Raw genomic sequence first — 18,621 nt, 5'->3', positions numbered from 1 at the left:
CTGATCTTCCTCTTTTTGATAAATGGCACTACCATCCATCCAGTTAATCAGCCAAAAAGAAGGCGAAATGATGCTGAAGACTTCAGTTTTCCTACCCACAGCATTGAATCCATGAGTACTGCCTGTCGATTCCGTCTTCAGGACATGACCTGGGATGCATCCCCTTCATTCATCCTCATGGGCACCATCTTGTCTAGGGGACTGTGCTGGTCACCTAAGTGGTCTTCCTGTTTCTAGCCTTGTCTTAATCCAATCTAATCTCCACACAGTAAACCGCACAGTCTTAGGAAAATGTCAGTCTCTTGATACCGTTCAATTGCATGCAACATGGATTCCTTCTCTGTCTTCAAATAGAATGGAAACCAACAGGCCCTCTTTGATCAGGGCCCTGTGGCTCCTCCCCCACCTCCACCGTCCACTCTGCTTCAGCCAAACTGACTTCTTCCTTTTTCTTTCAATGTGCTCGGCTCTGTTCTACCTCAGGATCTTTGCATTTGCTTCTCTGCCTAGAACAGCCTGCCCAACTCTTCACATGGTTGCTTCCTGCTCTGTCAGAGCCCAGAATAACTGTCCTGCCGTAGAGAGAGAGGCTCTCCCTGAAGTTCAACTTGTCAGCAGCACCAGCCTGTTTTTTTTATTTTATGGTCCTAATGACAATCTCCAATCACATTTTTAACTTTTTTTGTTTTGTTTATTTGAGTCCACCTCTCCCGACAAAAATATAAACCCAGGAAGGGCAGAGACCTCACCTCTCTTGTCCATCTCTATTTCTCTAGACACAAAGGTGTGAAAAGATGAAAGTGTAGGTTCTAGATGTGTGTGAGTGGATTTTTGTTGTCTCTCAGAGTGAATCTGCAATACTTCTTTATTGTCCAACTTTCAGAAGAATCTCATTATTCAGCTGACACAGATTAGTAGTAGCACAGCTGCCCACATTCTAGCTGTGCACACATGTATGTGTAACATGGAGCCAGGTACATTTTGCATGTAGGAGGCAGGGGCTGCAAGCCAGCCCACCATCTAAAGGAAGGAGCACAGGCCAGCACCCAGTTCTGTCTGCAGTGCAGTCAAGGGTTTGCTTCTGGGATCCACTCCAAACAGCATTGTGGCCACTCGTATGCAGACAACAAGCCTCCCTGAATGGAACACTAAGGATGGACTAGAGGTACGAAAGCACAGTCTCTGTACCTGACAGCAAGTGGAGGTGAGCCCCCAGCCATGACAGGAAGTAGAGGTTCATCTCTAGCCCTGACTGGATGTGGAGGTGAGTCCTTATATCCTGACTTAAACACAAGAGAAATAAACCTAGTTTCCTTAAGTGGTTTGGATTTTTAGCTCCCCTTGAGCCCTAAGAAATTTGGTAATTAAAAATAAACAGCTGCCTGTTCCCGTGTCCAACCCGATATGAAAGAGACTCACATTTGGCAAGCGTGTTGGGCAGAATAATGCCCCCTGCCCCCCAAGATCTGCATATCCCTAATTCCCTCTATGACCTGTGACTGTGTTACCTCACAGGGCAGATGTGGTAAAGGACACTGAGATGGGGAGATTATATTCTGGATTATCTGAATGAGCCCAGTGTCTTCACAGTGGTCCTTAAAAGGGTCAGAGAAGGAGAAGTGATGACAAAAGCAGAGTGTGAGAGGCAGAGATTTGAAGATGCTTCCCTGCTGTCTTTAAAGATGGAAGGAAGCCGTGAGCCAAGGAAAGTGGCATCTTCTAGAAGCTGGAAGGGCAAGGCAACAGATCATCCTCTAGAGCCTCCAGAAGGATCCGGACCTGCTGACACCTTGACCTGAGTCCAGGGAGACCCCTTTCAGACTTCTGGTCTCCAGAACTGTGGGATACAGTGGGGTCCTTCTAAGCCAAGAAGCTTATAGTCATTTGCAGCTGCAGCAATAGGAAATGAATTCATGGGAGTGGCTGGTAAAGATGCATCCCTTCTTCATTTTCTTTTTCATTTATAAAGAAAAACCCATGTTCCCAAGCCTTCCACCTGGTCCTACCAGAGATCATAAAAACTCAAAGCACTTTAACGCAAAATAGAGCCGCCTCATCCCTCACTTGGAATCCCTCACTCTTGACGTCACACACAATCCCCACAGCTTTACCACCTAGCTGTCCAGCCTGCAGCAGGTTTAAAATAACAAATGAGGAATTACTGGAGCAAAAATGACGACAGTTACGTGTGTGACGATGGATGGCCCAGCTGTGAGAGAAAAGATAGAAAACGCACAAAAAGGCCACAAGAGGCAGACTATTGAGTAGTAAAGGATGCTGAGGAAGGTAACAGGTCCTATAGGAACTACTCACTGATGTCACAAGCTGTTACTCATCGTTTGAATCGTGACCCTGGAATGTGGAGAAAAGGTTAAGTCACACCCAAAGATGCCTCCCTCTATGTAGGGAAGTATGCCCTTCATTTAAAAGAGCTATCCATCAGAATCAGTCGAAGTAAAACTGCTTTGATGCTTCAAGGTAGCCAGTTCTCTGGAAAGGACTTTTCTCTAAAGATACTGAACAGTGTGCTATTTGAAGAGGCATCTCCTCTTCTCATAAAAATGATCGTCTGACATTTGTTTTCTAGGAGATAATGAAGGACCTCTCTAGGGGACCTGATTCCTGTATCCTTTCTGGAAAACAGCGTGAAGTGATGGATGGACTTTGGAGCCTGGTTCGAAAAGGCTGCTTCTGCCTTCTTTCCATCCCTGGAGAATAGCTGTCGGTTGAAAGAGGAATTCTCAGCAAGCTTTGGAGCAAAGTGCTTACAATACAATTAGACCAAGTCACCGTTGACATTTAAACATTCTTCACTTTTAACCACCCTGTAAGCATTCACTAATTAAGCTTCATCAGGCACTGAGGTGAAAGAATTACCTCCAGTAGTCTGCAGATGAAAACAGTCCATGTGGTACTTCTCAAATTTCTCCTCATGGTGCAGAGGTGGGGGTGTATGTGTGTCTCCCTCAGGCCCTCTGCAGTGTTTTAAGGCAGGGGTTCTCAAGAAGAACCTGGCTGTGCTGAAAGGAGACTGTGTTTCCATGTATGCAACCCCAAGCGTCCCATGGAGACTAGCTGTTGCCTTGCATGTGGTCTCATCATGGTGCCCACATGGGCACAGAGACCTTGGCACCTGCCCCCCAGGCTGCCTGCCTCTCTCTCCAGCTGCCCCACTCTAGGCCACACCCCATCATTTCTCACCTGGACAAGAGTGGGCGCCTCCTGACCGACCTCCTGCTTTCCCCCGGCCCCCGCAGCCTCTCTCCTCCTGGCAGCTAGAGCCATCTTGTAAAATCTGAGATCAGATCAATGCCACCTCCCTACTTGGGTTGTTCCGAGATCCATATGGCACTCATGATCAAGGCCAGCCTTCTTACCCGGACTTCAAAGCCCTCCTGTGTCTGGGCCTGGCGGCCTCTTGAAAGCCGACCCCTGCTCGTTATGCTGGTCTCTTTTTCTGCTTTGAACATCGCAGGCCCCTTCTCACCTCCAGACCTCTACACTTGCTGCTGCTCTGATCTTCCCACAACAGCTTCTTCCTGTCTCAGCTCAGATGCCACCTCCTCAGAGAAGCTTCTCCTAACAATCCTGTCTGCAGTGACTAGGGTTCCGATATGAGCCCCACTGTAATCTGCAAATGCACGTCAATCTGACAGTGTTGCTAAAGGCACCAAGGTCCTTGGGCATCTTTTCCCAAGTTACAGTGGTCCATGAAAGTGTCTGACATTCAGATTTGGTCCTGATACTTGGAAAGTTGTAAAAAGGATAAATTCCAGTATGAGAGAGAGAAAAAAAAAAAGCTATGAAGTGGGGAAACTTAATTCTCTTTAAAAAGATACTCGATACTAAAAATGATGTCACCAGCATATCCTGAGATAGTTATTAAACATATCTAGAATAGTTCTCAAAACTAATTACATCCTGACTTTAATGCTATAGATATAAGTACCTTGTGCAGAGCCAGGCATTGATTAATGGCAGTTCCTTGCCTCTCAGCGATGGGAGAACTTGTTTTCCTAAGCTTCTCAAAGCCACACCAGAGTCTATCTTTATTCAGAAGGAGTTGAGAAAGCTTCATGGCAACACAATCAGAGCCTATAAAGAAGAGAAAATTCTTATTGGTCTTACTACAGGCAATTTACTTATCAGTCAAATCATGAAAGAGAACATTTATCCTTCTATAACATTTCCATTTGGGGAGCAAATAAGTTTATTTGTCATGTCAGTCAAATGTGAGACTGAAGCCTCATATGCTGCAAAAATATCTGATGGCCTCTGACATAAAGTGAAAAAGATGCAGAATATTTAAAAGATTTAAACATCTCCAGATTTATGGAACATGCGTATTTTGTGATGGGACAATGATGCGTATAGCCACATCATCTCTCTGAGGAGGTAAGTCCCTGTAACACATGATGCTGTTGTCTGTGGAGCATCCCTGTGCATTTGGGAGCAGGACCTGGAGAGGGCGGAACTGCTCTGCACGCCTGCAGGAAGAGTTGGGGAAGAATTTAGAGGGCCGTCCAGGAAGTTCAGGGGTGGGAATAAGAAGAGGGATCTGGGTAAATCAGAGAAGGTGGGGAGAAGCCTCCTGGTTGGAGATGGTGGACAAAATGTGGCCAAAAAGAAATGTAAGGACATGTACTGTGGGATGCTCTGTCATCTGAATATGCTGAATACATGATCTTTTCTCCCAATCCTCCAACCTTCAGTTCAGCTGGCTTTGTATGATAGGGGGTGTGTGTGTGTGTGTGTGTGTGTGTGTGTGTGTGTGTGTGTGTGTGTGTGTGTGTGTGTGTGTGTGTGTGTGTGTGGTGGGGGGAGAAGCTGAATTTCATACCTATTTATGTAAGACAAGTGAAAGATTGGCCATGAGATCATAAGCCTTTCAGGAATTCACAGGTTTTTTGGTGTCTCGCTTCCACAGGGAGTTTAGTCTGATCTGAAGTAGCCCCTAAGAGTCTGGGAAAACCACAGTGCTGTCTGGGTTATGACTCCTTAGAAGCTTCCAGGGGCGTGTAGGTGGGAAGAAGTGGGGAAGGACTATTTTAGTGACTTCTTATAATGAAAGTTGTTGGTGCTTCGCTGAGGATGACATTTCCTGGGAAGCCAAGCTTTTCTCTTTACTGTTTTAACATGACATTAGTTGGAGGACAGATCTCAATGCTGTAAATCAACACTGGAACCCTTTTCGTTATGGTTTTACTAAATTCCTACCTGGGCACATGTTCGGGTATAATAGAAACATAAATTTAGTTTCACTGAAGAAAATCCTCTAAGGTGTGATAAGATAATGGGTTCACAAACATTTGAGAAATAACATTTGAGAAGTGCTGAGCAGAGAGGTGTTAGTTACACTGTCTTTGAGGAAGTTACTGGAATTTTCGGTGCCACGCCATACTCCAAGTTTGGCAGCGACAACAGTTATGAGGTCATCATATGTTTTTTGTTTTTTAAAATAGTTGACTTACAATGTTGACTTACAATGTTCCTTCAATTTCTGCTATACAGCAAAGTGACCCAGCCAAGTATACATTCTTTTTTTTTTTTCTTTCATACTGTCTCCCATTGTGTTCTAACCCAAGAGACTGGACACAGTTCCCTGTGAGGTATAGCAGGACCTCATTACTTACCCATTCTAAATGTAATAGTTTGCATCTACCAACCCCCAACTTCCTCTCTCTCTTGGCAAACACAAGTCTGCTCTCCCTGTCTGTGATCTGTTTCTGTTTTGTAGATAAGATAGTTTGTGCCATATTTTAGATTCCACATACAAGTGATATCATATGGTATTTGTCTTTCTCTTTCTGATGAAGTCATCATATTTTAAATTTGATGCAATTTATTCCACACAGCCCATTTTTATTTAAGTGGGAAAAGTAGTTTTGAAGTAATCTAGTTAAAGACTCTTCCCTGGGGCAACACCTGAAAATATTAGGACTCAGGTGGATGAGAAGTGGGAGAGGGACTTTATTTGGCTTTAGTCTGAATTTCTATTCTGTGAGTTATTGTGGTTCTTTATTAAGCCAGCCTGTTGGCTTGAGGCTTGTAATATCTCCAGTTCTCAATGACTTTATTTCATATACATTTCATATATTTAAAATGTGCCCTTTGAACACATTATTATGAAATGTTATATGAAAATGTCAATCTCCCAATAAAAAGAAAAGAAGGTTTCAGCTTTGTGTCTGGGAAGATGACTCAGTGACTTGGAGAGAAATCTGCTGCTGTGCAAACAAATATAGTTATGAAAGGACAGGCTGCCATCATATCTCCTCTCCCCTAGGAAGAAACCTTCCTATTTCCTATAGGATACAGTGACAACTTTATGAATCTGTGCAATGTTCTGGAAAAAGGCAGAAATATGCAGCCAGCAGGTTTTCTTTAAAAGGGACCACTGCTTATGTGGAGAAGGAAGCTGCCATGTTGGTTGGAGTTTGAAATGAGTCATCATCATCTGTCAACACTGAAAATCAGAGGATGCTGTTGCTTTATCACTTTCTGAACTATGCAGCTAGCTAGGTAGCGTGTAAGTGGTAATGGGGAAACTTCTTTAAGGGGAAGGGAATGGAGACAGTGAAGGGACTTCCATGGCTCCCCTGGCCCCTTTCCCCTCCCCCAGTTAGTTCCATTTTCCCTGAGCACTCGGATGTCCTCGACAGTCACCCCACCATACACACACTTTTACTCAGCCTAGGAAACCCCAAGCCAAAGAATTCCTAAAAGTTCTCTTCCCGTTGAAACTGGGTCCAGCACCCATGGAGCCTTGGGTTATGTCACGTGATTACAAAGAATGTCAAACCCCTTCCAAGCCAATTGCCTCTCTCCACTGGAGTAGGTCACTGACTTCTCAGGAACAATCTGCCTTTGGCTGGATAGCACACAACAGCCACCAATGAATCAGCTTGTCCATGGTTTGCAAAGGACAATGCTGAAGGTCATTGGGCTTGGAATTGACCCTTCTGCCGGCTTCATCACCCTCACTCACCGTGATCACTCAGGATCCTACTTCTGTCATCTCAAAGACTTCACGGGCTCTAAAAGGGACCACTGCTTGTGTGGAGAATGAGGCCTGCATGTTTTTTGACATCGAAAGGAACCATCATTATCTATCAACACTGAACGTTAAGGGATGTTGCTGCTTGACTGAACCTGGCAGTACAATAAAAATGAAAAAAGAAGCAAGTTATTTGCATCACTGGAATATGGTTAATGTTGTCAACATATGCTTTTTTAGAAGGTTGCTGCAAATCAATGCTTCTTGGTGTCATATATTTATAAGGATGATTTGTATTTATCGAAAACCTACCATATGTCAGATATGCTGCTTGGCATTTGGTATGCTTGATTGTACAAGATCATGGCTTCCTTCCTAAGGATTTATATGTTGCTTTCACTTGAACAGATGAGAAAACTGTAGCTCAGGGAAGTTGGGTCAGGCCACTAGTAGATCCTCACGCAGACAGTTTTGCTCCGTAATCCACTATTTCCATAAGATGCTCCCCACTTTTAAGATGAGGAATGCTGATGAAAAACTGTGAACAGTCATTTACCACCAGTCAGGGGGTGAGGTTGGGGTAGTATTTTGTTTTGCTGTAGATAAAGAATTGGCTTAATAAGAAATAAAAAGTAGAGGAAAATATTTGCTTCTCCAGATGGAAAAATGTTACGAGTTTATATTTAATAGTTTTATAAGTGACTTGGATCAGAGGGTACACAGTGAGATCTCCAGAATTAAAGATGGAAGTGAAATGTCAAACTGACAGGGATAAACCATAGTAAAATCTCATGAGGTTTCATGAGTGGGTAGAGAAATAGCAAATGAGCTCTAGCGTGGGCAAGTGTAAGGCAATATATTCAGGGAAAATAATATAAACTTTGCTTATGATACCTCTTGGTTTCCGTATAAGAAAAGAAGCTTATATCAGTATAAAATATTATAAAATATGTAATATTTCATATTTTAGTAATCAGGGGAAATGGCAGTAACTAGGCGGAGGGGAAAGACATGAGAGAAGTGGGCCAGGGGAGCCAAGGGGAGTCCCCTCACTGTCTCCATGGAAACATATATGTTTTTGATCTGTTATTTTTAAATATATTTTACTGAAGTAGTTGATTTACAATGTGTTAATTTCTGTTGTACAGCAAAGTGATTCAGTTATACATATATACTTTTTTAATATTCTTTTCCATTATGGTTTATCACAGGATACTGAATATAATTCTCTGTGCTATACAGTAGGACCTGGCTGTTTCTCATTCTATATATACTAGTTTGCATCTGCTAATCCCAAACTTCCAATCCATCCCTCCCCCCCTGCTTGGCAACCACCAGTCTGTTCTCTATGTCTGTGTTGACTGTTATTTTTTGACCTTCATAGGGAAACAGGGAGAAAACTCAATTGTTAATAATATCATTTTATAGGGAAAAGAAAGACCTAGGTAGCCACAGGGACTTCCCAAGGTTGCTCTGGTAGTTAATAAATAAACTCTAACTAGAAACCATTACTGCAGAACCCCAGCCCACGCCCTTCCTCCTCCTTGGCTACTTCTGTAGGATCACAAAGCCAGTAATGTCAGATTGCCAGACTATCATCAGGAGACATCCTCTTATCCCTACCATATCAAGGTCAAGAGCTCTGGTTTTGGACTCAGATATACCTGGATTCTATATGCATTTCACTACTTGCTAGAATATGTGTCACAGAAGAGATTATTTAAACTCTAAAGAGTGTTAATTTTTCTTGTATGAAATGGAGATACAGAATAGCACCAACCTCATAGAAGCGTTTTAAGAATTAAATAAGAGAGGGGATGAAAATGCTAGCACAATGCCTGGCATATAAGTGTTTAATGAATGTTTTATTGTCATCGGTGGACAGGAAGGTGCAGTGAACTCATGCTTTGAGCTCCTCTGTGCTCTCCAAGCACATAGCAATGATTGTTGAAAAAAGAAAAAGGTGAGTAATCACAGCTTCCTAAACATTCAGCATAAACCTCCCTGAGATCAGAAATGCTACAACAATGCAAACAGTGGTTAGACTAGAGACGTGGGCCTGCTGAGTTCTCTGGGATAGGGTGGGGGGCAGGCTGGACCAGGGGCAGGGGGTGCTCCTGCAGGAGAGAGAAGACCACAGCCTTCCACCCAGGTGGGCTGGCACCAGGTTTAGCTCCTGATGCCTGGGGCTGGAGTGGTTCTAAGCTGTCCCTTCTGAGAGGAAGTTGTGGAAAACTGCTGCCAACAAATTTGGGCTTTGAGAGAGTTGTAGACCAGGGACAGCAGAGAAACAGGGGCAAAGAGGAGCCTCGGGCAAGCTTGCGGACTGACACTGACACCACAGACAAGAGGTCTGAAAAACAATATAAGACCTAACTCTGGGCAGTGGGTGCAGGCAGGTGGATGAGGGAAACCCCACCCCCAGCCTATGGACAGGGAGTCTGGAGCACAGAGGAAGGGCAAAGTAGACATAGAACAAATAGCCACATCAATCACCTCAAAATGATCTGCAAGTCTATTGGTTTTAAAGAGTTTTTGGTTTGTAAAATGCATAAAGATGTTTAAAGCTAAGAAAGTAAACAAAATCAATAATGAATATGAATTAAGTCCAGGAGTTAAAAATAGTCTATCCACCTGAGAAACACATTAACAGGTATGTTTAGAATGCTCAAAGAGATAAGCATGGGAAGAATATTCAGAAAAAGAGCAAAAATTTGTGAAACAAAACTGAACCAGAAATAAAACAAGGTCATGTAGAAATGACTAAGAATCAAATGGAAACTTTGGAAATAAACAATGTTGTTATTGGAAGTAAAAACGTAATCAACAGTTTAAACAATATACTGGACATAAAGAAAGACTTACCCTAGCATGCAGCCCAGAAAGACCAAAGTCAAAATATGGAAGAGAAGTTCAGATGCATAGTGGATGGGCTCACAGAGTTAATGGTGAGGAGCTTTCCAGAAATGAAGCAAGATGTATGTCCTCAGATTGAAGGTACTTAGCAAATGAGAACAAAGGTAAACGGAAATAAATCTATGACTTGTCATCAGAGTGTAAACACTGACTATCAGAAACAAGAAAATTGTGGAAATCACCAGGAAGAAAAGACAGCTTATTGGCATAGGCATGGCAATAAGACAACTCTCATCAGCAAGAGATGCCAGAAAACACTGGACTCCAGTACTGATGGAAATAATTTTCAGCCTTGAATTTTATACCTATCTAGACTATCATTGAAGATTGAAGGCAAAACAGAGATATTTCAGATGCATAAAGACATAGATCCTCACTGTTGAAGGTTCTGTCTCATCAAGAAGAAGGTAAACCTGAAGGGAAGACATGAGATAGGGAGAAAAAACAATAATACATACAGGAGTTAATAGAATATGTCACTAAATGTTATTAAAAATAGATTATAAAATACAAATAAATATTAGGAGTTATGATTTTATCTAAGGAAAAGCTCTCTGCATAGATAAATATGCTACATTTATAGTTTGGTGTATACATTATATATTTTAAAAATAATATAATCTTTAGTTTCCAAACTTTCTGTAGGAGGCAAAAGCTGGGCAGATAGAAAATCATATCCAGTAGCAATAGGAAGAGGAAATGAAGCATACAAAAGAGATGATAAAAGAAAACACAGGATGAGATGTAGCTATTAATTCAAATATTAGTGATAACAATTATTATTATATCTATACATTAGTTTAAGACAGAGGCGGTTGGAATGAATACAACACAAAATCCAGTTGTATGCTACTTTAAAAAGTCATAAATTAAACAGTGATAACACATACATTGAAGATAAAGACAAGAAAAAGGATAAATCAGGTAGATATTTACTAACCAAATTTTGAAAGATAATTAGTATAGCAATATTAATATGTGGCAAAGTAGAATTTAAGAGAAAAAACACTAACAGGAATAAAAGAGCAAAATATATATAATCAGATAAGAAGCTATAACAATTGTGAACTTTGTAATACAGAGATTAGGGCTAAAAGAAAGACAGGATTAGCATTTGTAAAATTATGTCCATTGGCTTTATTTTTATTCAATTCAATAAATTGTATAAGCCTTAGCTAAGTGCTCCCCTGAAATTTCAAAGGCTAGACTCACCAAGAATTTGTTTTTTTTAAGTGAAGGGTGTTAAAATTTGGCTGATATGGTCCATCTTGGGTGAAAAAAAATAAATATGGTTAGAAAAGTTTAGTTAGGTAAATGAAATACAGAGCTAAATTTGTTATTTAGGGTGGTTTTTTTTTTTTTTTTTTTTTTTTGTACATCTTTAACACAAAATGTTAGGATTTAAGAGAGCAACTGAGCACTGCCATAAAATACCTCTTTGTGTCAGAAACAGAACATTGTTCTGGATCTTTTTTCTGACACAAGATTGACATTCCTTCTATCATTCAATGTATGTGGGATAAAAGTATGTAAACTGCAGAAACTCCATTCAGGGTGACTCCTTGGTATTGTTATTAATGCCCATTAATAATTCATGCAGAGCTGCTCCATCCTGACTCTCCCTTTTGAGAGACTGAGTTCTGAAAATCCAACAAGTTCTGGGTCAAGAATATCTGGTCTGATGTTCTGTAACAGAGGTCATTGGAAATAGAGATTAGAACGAGCCCTTGAGTGCAGTGCTCTCCCCTCCCCCTGCTCAGCCCATGGCCTCTTTGGCCTGAAAGGGAAGAAGTTCTATTAGGCACCTCACTAGGCTCACACTCCAAACCTGGAAGCTCGTTCATAGTTTTTAATCATTGCTGGGCATGAGTCCAAGCAGTGAGGTGTCCATGACCTTTTAGAGTAGGCATTTTCATTAATTAACTACTGAAAGGTTGATCCTTTCCCAATACATATAAATATTGAATCCTCATGTTGTATACCTGAAGCTAATGCAACGTTCCATGTCAATTATATCCTAATAAAAGTAAATAAATAACACTGCATTGCACACACAGACACAAATAGCATTTTTAAAAAGAAAATAGTTGACACCAGAAGTGACAAAAATTGTGCTCTGTAAAATTTCCTTTGATGTAAAAAATTTCCAGGGATATAGCATATTTTACATTAAATTCTTTGGGCTTCTTTGAAAAAGGGATCTTCTACACATACACTAACAGTAATTATTTTTGAAATCTAGTCTTTATTTTTACACTCCTGAGAGAGATTTTTCTTAAGATTTAAAAAAAAAAAAAAAAAAAAAAGGAGCAGAGGAGGATCAGTTGATCAGAATGCATAGGAACCCTTCCCAGGCCCCCATCCATCGTTCCTCTCCGTAGGTACAGGTTTTGGCAGGTTTGGGATGGGGACGGGAGGGGGTGGGCGGGGTTTGAGATGGGGAGCAGGTTGCAGGTGCACACCTGTTCACCCACTTACACTGTGTGCAACACACACACTAGAAGGCGACTGCTTTAAACAAACTGAATTGACCTGCAACAAGTTCTCAATTGTTTTAAGCTTGTTCACCATTTTGTGGGTCACTAGACCCGAGTATGTTAGCTCATCTCAGTTGGGCCTCAGGGGAACAAGGCACAGAAGAGGGTTCTAATGTTCTAATGGCGTGTCAGATGCAAAAGGATGTGGGCCAAGCAGAGGAGAAATCTTCAGATGAATGACCTAAGTGCAAATGCTGGCACATTCCTTGTTCTGTGCTTATCAGAATAAAATCTTATGCTTCGAAGGTGCCAGTGGATGACCTCCAAGGCCTTAACCATCTATAATTGTGCTGTTCTGGCTCTCCTGGTACTCACATTATCCCGGTGGGGTAATGAAATTTGAGATGTCTTTGTAACTATAATACTCCATGAGGGAATGCTTTATTAGCTAGCTGACTGGCTTTATGTTTGCATTCCATATATATATATTTTTTTTTTTTTTTTCTTTCTGTAATACTTGAAAAATAATTCTTGGTGCTTTGTGCAACTTTTCTGAGTCTCAGCCTTATGTTTCTGAAAGAAAAAATAATACATAAGAGCCCCACCTTCCTCTGAAGCTTGTAGACCTGCTTTCTGGTCCTCCACAAGGGGATAGATAGCCTTCGAATCAGTGGTGCCCTGGAGCTGAGCAGTGCTGGGTCCAAGAGCTGATTTTGTCCATCTCCTTCCAGTTCTGCATCCAGTGACATGGTTGGCTGATTGAAATCCGCCACGATGAGAGTGCTTACACCATGGCAGTTGGCACACACTACAGATGAGGGCTTTCTTCCCCCTGAAGCCGAGGTGAAGATTTGCCAGATTTCCACAGCTCAGGATCCTCTTAGACCAGAGCTCATTTTCCTTAAGACAACCTTCCTAAACCTGAGGCAGGGTCCTCCTAGAAACGTCTCTGCTTGGAAATTTGACTGGAAAGTAATGGCAACAATTGCCCCCCGTGGCTTATAGGCATTTGTGTGTCTCTTACTGTAAGACTGAGTACGAAGGCTTTTCTTCCAAGGTTAATAGGAACATGGCTAGCCATTCAAATATCTTTTTAAAAAATCCCAACAAAAATGTGTCCTTTTGCTGAAGTTCTTGATTCTCTCCAATTGTAAAATAGTGGCTGCTCACTGTATCAGAGTACAAAAATTTCTTGCCAAACATGCTTTTCCTGTCAGTCAAGGAATTAAACATTTAATGAGTATTTACCATATGTAAGATGCAGGGAGAGGCAATATACTGGATGTGGAGAATAATTGTATAGCCTCAAATTATCATCTTCTGGAAGTATGTAATTAGAAAGAGATAAGGCAGGTACATGTGGAAAGTCATGGAAGAGAATTTCTAAAACACGTATAATTTGAATGTATCCAATGAGTGTTCATCTTAAGGTCAATCTCAGTATGTTGTTACATCATTACACACACAATACATACACACACAATACATACATGTGCACTTTAGGGTCGCACCTGCAGCATATGAAGGTTCCTAGGCTAGGGGTCGAATCAGAGTTGAAGCCACCAGTCTATACCACAGCCACAGCCATGCCAGATCCGAGCCATGTCTGCGACCTACACCACAGCTGACAGCAACGCTGGATCCTTAACCCACTGAGCAGGGCCAGGGATTGAACGAGCATCCTCATGGATGCTAGTCAGATTCATTTCCTCTGAGCCACGACGGGAACTCCTGAAGATTCCTATTAAAGGTTTCCAAAGGGTGTGTACCGGGAGACAAAGGTACATCATAAAGCAAAACATTCTAAAAATCCTCTTTGAATACTTTTTCTCTTCATCCAAGTTATTACTCCCAGAGCATCCGTCTGTGTCTCCTCTTCTCTTTCCTCCTCTGCCATTAAATCTTCTCTCAGGTCACTGTGTGGCTTTTATGCTCTCATCTCCCCGAGTACTTGTGAGAGTTTGGCAAAACAAGGATCTTTGGGGGACTTGCCCTCCATAGAAGAGAAAGGAGGAAGGGGTGTAAATGCATAGGATTTCTCGGGCTTTGGCCACAAATAAAAAGGCAACAATTCAACAAAGATCATAAGGAATATTTGAAGTCAGAGGTAAGGAGGTGGGAGTTTTACATTCAGAGGTAGATGAAAAGATAAAAAGACCATTTTGGGGATGGGAAAGCTTTAAGAAAGAGAGAGTAGTAGGTGAGAAAGAGGTCTCAAAATGCAGAGAAGGGGCTCTAGGAGTGCTCACTGCTTCCCTCATCTATGTTACCTGTAAGCACTGAGGCAGGTCACCTGGTCACCCTTGGGGAGGATGGAGTCAGTATTCCAGGTGTTTGCAGGCAGCCCTCTTTGGGTTTTTATCTTATGCACTTCTACTCTTCAAAATGACCCCAAGCCCACGACCCTTTCTCCTGTCCCCAAAAAAGTCACCTGAGCATCACATAGACCGAGTGAAGGGCAGGAAGATTCCAGGACCTCTCCAAGTTGGTACAGAAGTAGGCTCATACCTCAGACCTTTGGAGCCTGACTGGGGCTCTGACTGCTGATGTATTTAGTGAAAGCATTTTTTCCAAATAAAGATGGCAGTGTATTTGAAGAAGAGAGAAGCGTGGGTTTCCCTTGCTGGGCACAGTGTTATATGTGAACCTCAGTAACTAGCCTGAGAGTGATGGCACCAGCCGGCTGTTCAGGTCACAAAAACTTTTTTTTCCCCCAGTTTTGGACCAACCAACTAGGGAAAGTTTTCAGAACAATTTCTCCTCTTCTTGTTGATGTGGACTCACATGACTTTGGTATAAAGAGGCAATTTGGCAGTGGCCTCAATTGTCAGCAACTTTGCCAAGTTCCCGGCTTGACAGTTTTCAGCCTCCTCTTCCCAGCCAGGTTGACAGGTTCCGAAATCTCACTCCACCGGTATGAATCAGTCTTAAGACCTCAAGTTACCTCCGTGATTCTCTTCCCTTCCCTTGTCTTTGTGATGACAGAGCGACAGGCTTGGGACCCGGGGAAGCCAAAGCACTACGGAGGCTCTGTATGAAGTCGTTAAAATTCACAGCAACCTGATTTCCTTCATCTTCAGGCCTGAGCATCTGTAATAATCTAAATAGCTTCTTTCCTGCTAACCATCAGCTAATAAGTACGCCCACTCTCTGACAGCATCAAAGCCGCTCAAATCATTCAGCTGAATCTCGCCAGGGCATCAGGGATATTTGGCTCATCTGGATTCTGGATGGTTTTTCCATCAGCAGCAGCAGCTCCTTCTGGCCACATGACCTTGAGTGAGTTACTTAACACCTTCCTGAACCTGAGTTTTATCACCTTCTAATCGAGCCAAGGTTTCATCTCATATCTTCCCAGGCTGTTCTGAACATCCGATTAGCTAATGCCTAAGCCATCCCTTGGAAACTAGAAAGCTCTACAGTATATTAATAACTTAGATCTTCTTGGCTGATGAGAAAAGCAAGACCACAGTGAATACAGGCTGGCCCCGAGAGCTGGCCTCGAAGGTTAATTCTTAGCTAGATTCTGTAGCATTTTTTTAGGATGGGTAATGTGCAAAAGCAGTAGGGGTTTTCATAAGACAATTTTTCATTTTCTCCTGGTTTCTATGATGTTGCCCCCAAATTCAAGTCGTCTTGTCAACATGGCATATATTATTATGCTTTCTTTGACATAGATACATTCTGGAGAAAAACACAGGGATAAACCATTCCCCATATCCACTAGTATTTTTCTTTTTCTTTTTTTGGTGGGGAATTTTTTAAATTTTTGAAGTTTTTTTTTAAGTGATTTTTATTTTTTCCATTATAGTTGGTTCATAGTGTCCTGCCAATTTTCTGCTATACAGCAGTGACCCAGACACACATACACATACACGGTCCTCCTCTCATACCATCCTCCAGCATGCGCCATCTCAAGCGACTAGACATAGTTCCCAGTGCTATACACGAGATCTCATCACTTATCCATTCCAAATGCAATAGTCTGCATCTGTTAACCCCAGATCCACTAGCATTTTTCCAAAACATAATCTTCAGCCCCACTGAACTCATGTTTCACATGATCTACATGATGCTATATAAGACACATGACCCAGAAAGAACACACCATGAGAACACAAACATTTTTTTTTTTTTTTTGTCTTTCTAGGGCCACACCTGCGGCATATGGAGTACCCAGGCTAGGGGTCTAATCAGAGCTGTAGCCGCGGGCCTACGCCAGAGCCACAGCAAGGTGGGATCTGAGCTGTGTCTGCAATCTACACCACAGCTCACAGCAACGCCGGATCCTTAACCCACTGAGTGAGGCCAGGGATCGAACCTGCAACCTCATGGTTCCTAGTCGGGTTCGTTAACCACTGTGCCACGATGGGAAGTCCAGAACACACACATTTTGAAGTAACTCAAGACGCCTACTGCAGCTCTTCCTTGGTTTCTCTTTTCTCAATTCCCACCTGGGTGCCTCTTCTCCTTCTGCGCCCTCTCTCCTTATTCTGCATCCCACAAGGTTCAGGGTAGAGCCAGCCACAGCAGACTCTCCTTGGAGGGCAGGTGGAGGGGGTGAGCCTGTTGGGAGTACCAGCACTGTCCTCAGGGGGCGAGGGGATGTTGGGGACCCCCATACACTCAGCATTTTGACTCAACACATAACAGTGTAGCAAGAATTCAGGCTTGAATCCCTTGAGGATTTAGACATGTCTGGGGCTGGAGTCCCAAGCAGGGCAAAACTGCTAATGGTCTCTGTGAGGAGCCAAGGAGAACTCTGGAGGAGAAGAGAGGTAGAGGGAAAGAGCAGTCTTGCAGGATGTGTTAACTGAGGTCATAGGCAGGCTCGGGGGAGGTGATTCTAAACAGGGCAGGATGATGGTATCAGCTTCTGCACTGTCTGCCAGAAGCATAACTGATGGTGTGGGGTTAGTGGTGGTAGAGAATGCAGGTGGTGGGGGGAAAGGGCTGGTGTCCCAGCAGACTCAACAGAACTCACTGGGAACAGCCAGGTCACGGGGGGTTGAGGTCCCCACGTGGCTCCTTGTGTCAGGTCTCTGGCCTTCCCATCCCTGTTTTTCTTATGAGCATCTCTGTGTCATGTGACATCACCGTGAGCACCTCCACAGGCTCCATTTCTCTTTCAGGCCCACCCTGGGTTCATGGCACATGGTTCATCAGCACATTCGAGTGTCAGTGCTTAAAACAATTAGATAATTTTTCAAAGGAGACATAGGTTAGAAACCATGTGAAACTGTTACGTCAGCAGGTACAACCCAGATCTGGTCTGGCCGAGGCTCTGCTCTTGTTTGATTTGTGGGTCCTTCTGGTCCTCCTTTAGCACAGATAATCTAGAAGGCGCCCTTTAGCCTCAGAGCATCTTCCTGTGTCACCGCACGATAGGTGCTTATTAGGCTCAGGGCAGAAAGTGGTCTGCATATTGTTTAGCAAAAGGTAAAGATCCAGTGGGAAGGCATGTGTACTTAGTAGTGGGACGTTGGCTCAGACACTGGACGAGACTGGCTGGAATGGGGGAGGAAGGCTCTAGGATGAGGGATGGGGGTCTTAGGGTTCAGGTACAAGCAGGTGGACTAGGGTATTGATGGGGTCTCTGGACTTAATAAGGAGATTGGAGAAAGCACTCAGCAGGCTTTTGGTGTGGTGGCACATCCTGCTGGGCCATCACAGCTTGGCCCTGGCACTTATTCCCACAGTCCTACCCATGGAGTTGGATCTTAGGTGCTGGGGAGCCAAAGGTGTGTGCTGTGTGCTGTGTGTGCCCTGACTGGGCAGCCATGTGTATTTCCATTAGCACAGTATTACTAATTAACATTCAATGGGGAAAATTTGGAAGATAGAGGAAAATATATAGAAAAAACGTAAATAACCCATGAAACCTTTACTCATAGGTAAAATGGTCTTCACATTTTGCCAGATTCCTTTTCTGTCTTTTCCTACAGATAAAAATATTAGTAAATTGCAAAATGCAATTTTGTACCCTACCTTTCTCTTCCCTTTATATGACAGAAAACATATATAGTTGCTTAGCTTTTTTTTTTTGTCTTTTTTTGTCATTTAGGGCTGCACCGGTGGCATATGGAGGTTCCCAGGATAGGGGTCGAATCAGAGCTGTGGCTGCTGGCCTACACCACAGCCACAGCAACACATGATCTGAGCCACGTCTACGACCTACACAATAGCTCATGGCAACGCCAGATCCTTAACCCACTGAGCGAGGCCAGGGAT

The 18,621-nt window shown here is 42.8% G+C and overlaps 2 long non-coding RNA genes across 10 annotated transcripts in view; one reads left to right on the top strand and one right to left on the bottom strand.

Annotated features, from left to right (window-relative positions):
- The window catches only part of LOC102161139 (uncharacterized), a 263,087-nt gene that overhangs the window by 21,514 nt on the left and 222,952 nt on the right, over positions 1-18,621 (bottom strand). The window contains exons 2-5 of one of the 3 annotated variants that reach the window (XR_014807664.1): positions 7,310-7,535; positions 6,989-7,152; positions 3,950-4,095; positions 829-2,719 (exon numbers count right to left, since the gene is read on the bottom strand). This is a non-coding gene — a long non-coding RNA (uncharacterized LOC102161139). Of the gene's footprint in view, positions 1-828; positions 2,720-3,949; positions 4,096-6,988; positions 7,153-7,309; positions 7,536-18,621 lie in introns of those variants that run through there. The other 2 variants (XR_014807662.1, XR_014807665.1) reach the window with 2 other exon arrangements.
- Positions 1-18,621, top strand: part of LOC102164613 (uncharacterized) — a 139,319-nt gene that overhangs the window by 80,448 nt on the left and 40,250 nt on the right. The window contains exon 1 of one of the 7 annotated variants that reach the window (XR_014807661.1): positions 1,516-4,395. The exons of the other annotated variants lie outside the window; for them this stretch is intronic. This is a non-coding gene — a long non-coding RNA (uncharacterized LOC102164613). Of the gene's footprint in view, positions 1-1,515; positions 4,396-18,621 lie in introns of those variants that run through there. 7 annotated transcript variants of the gene reach the window in all.

This window comes from Sus scrofa, chromosome 6 (assembly GCF_054392235.1).
Source record: "Sus scrofa isolate SSC_HxYL_T2T_F1_AM1 chromosome 6, Sscrofa_HxYL_maternal_Yorkshire_Landrace_v2.0, whole genome shotgun sequence".
Classification (NCBI taxonomy): domain Eukaryota; kingdom Metazoa; phylum Chordata; class Mammalia; order Artiodactyla; family Suidae; genus Sus; species Sus scrofa.
This window is presented reverse-complemented; position numbering and strand designations above follow the sequence as displayed.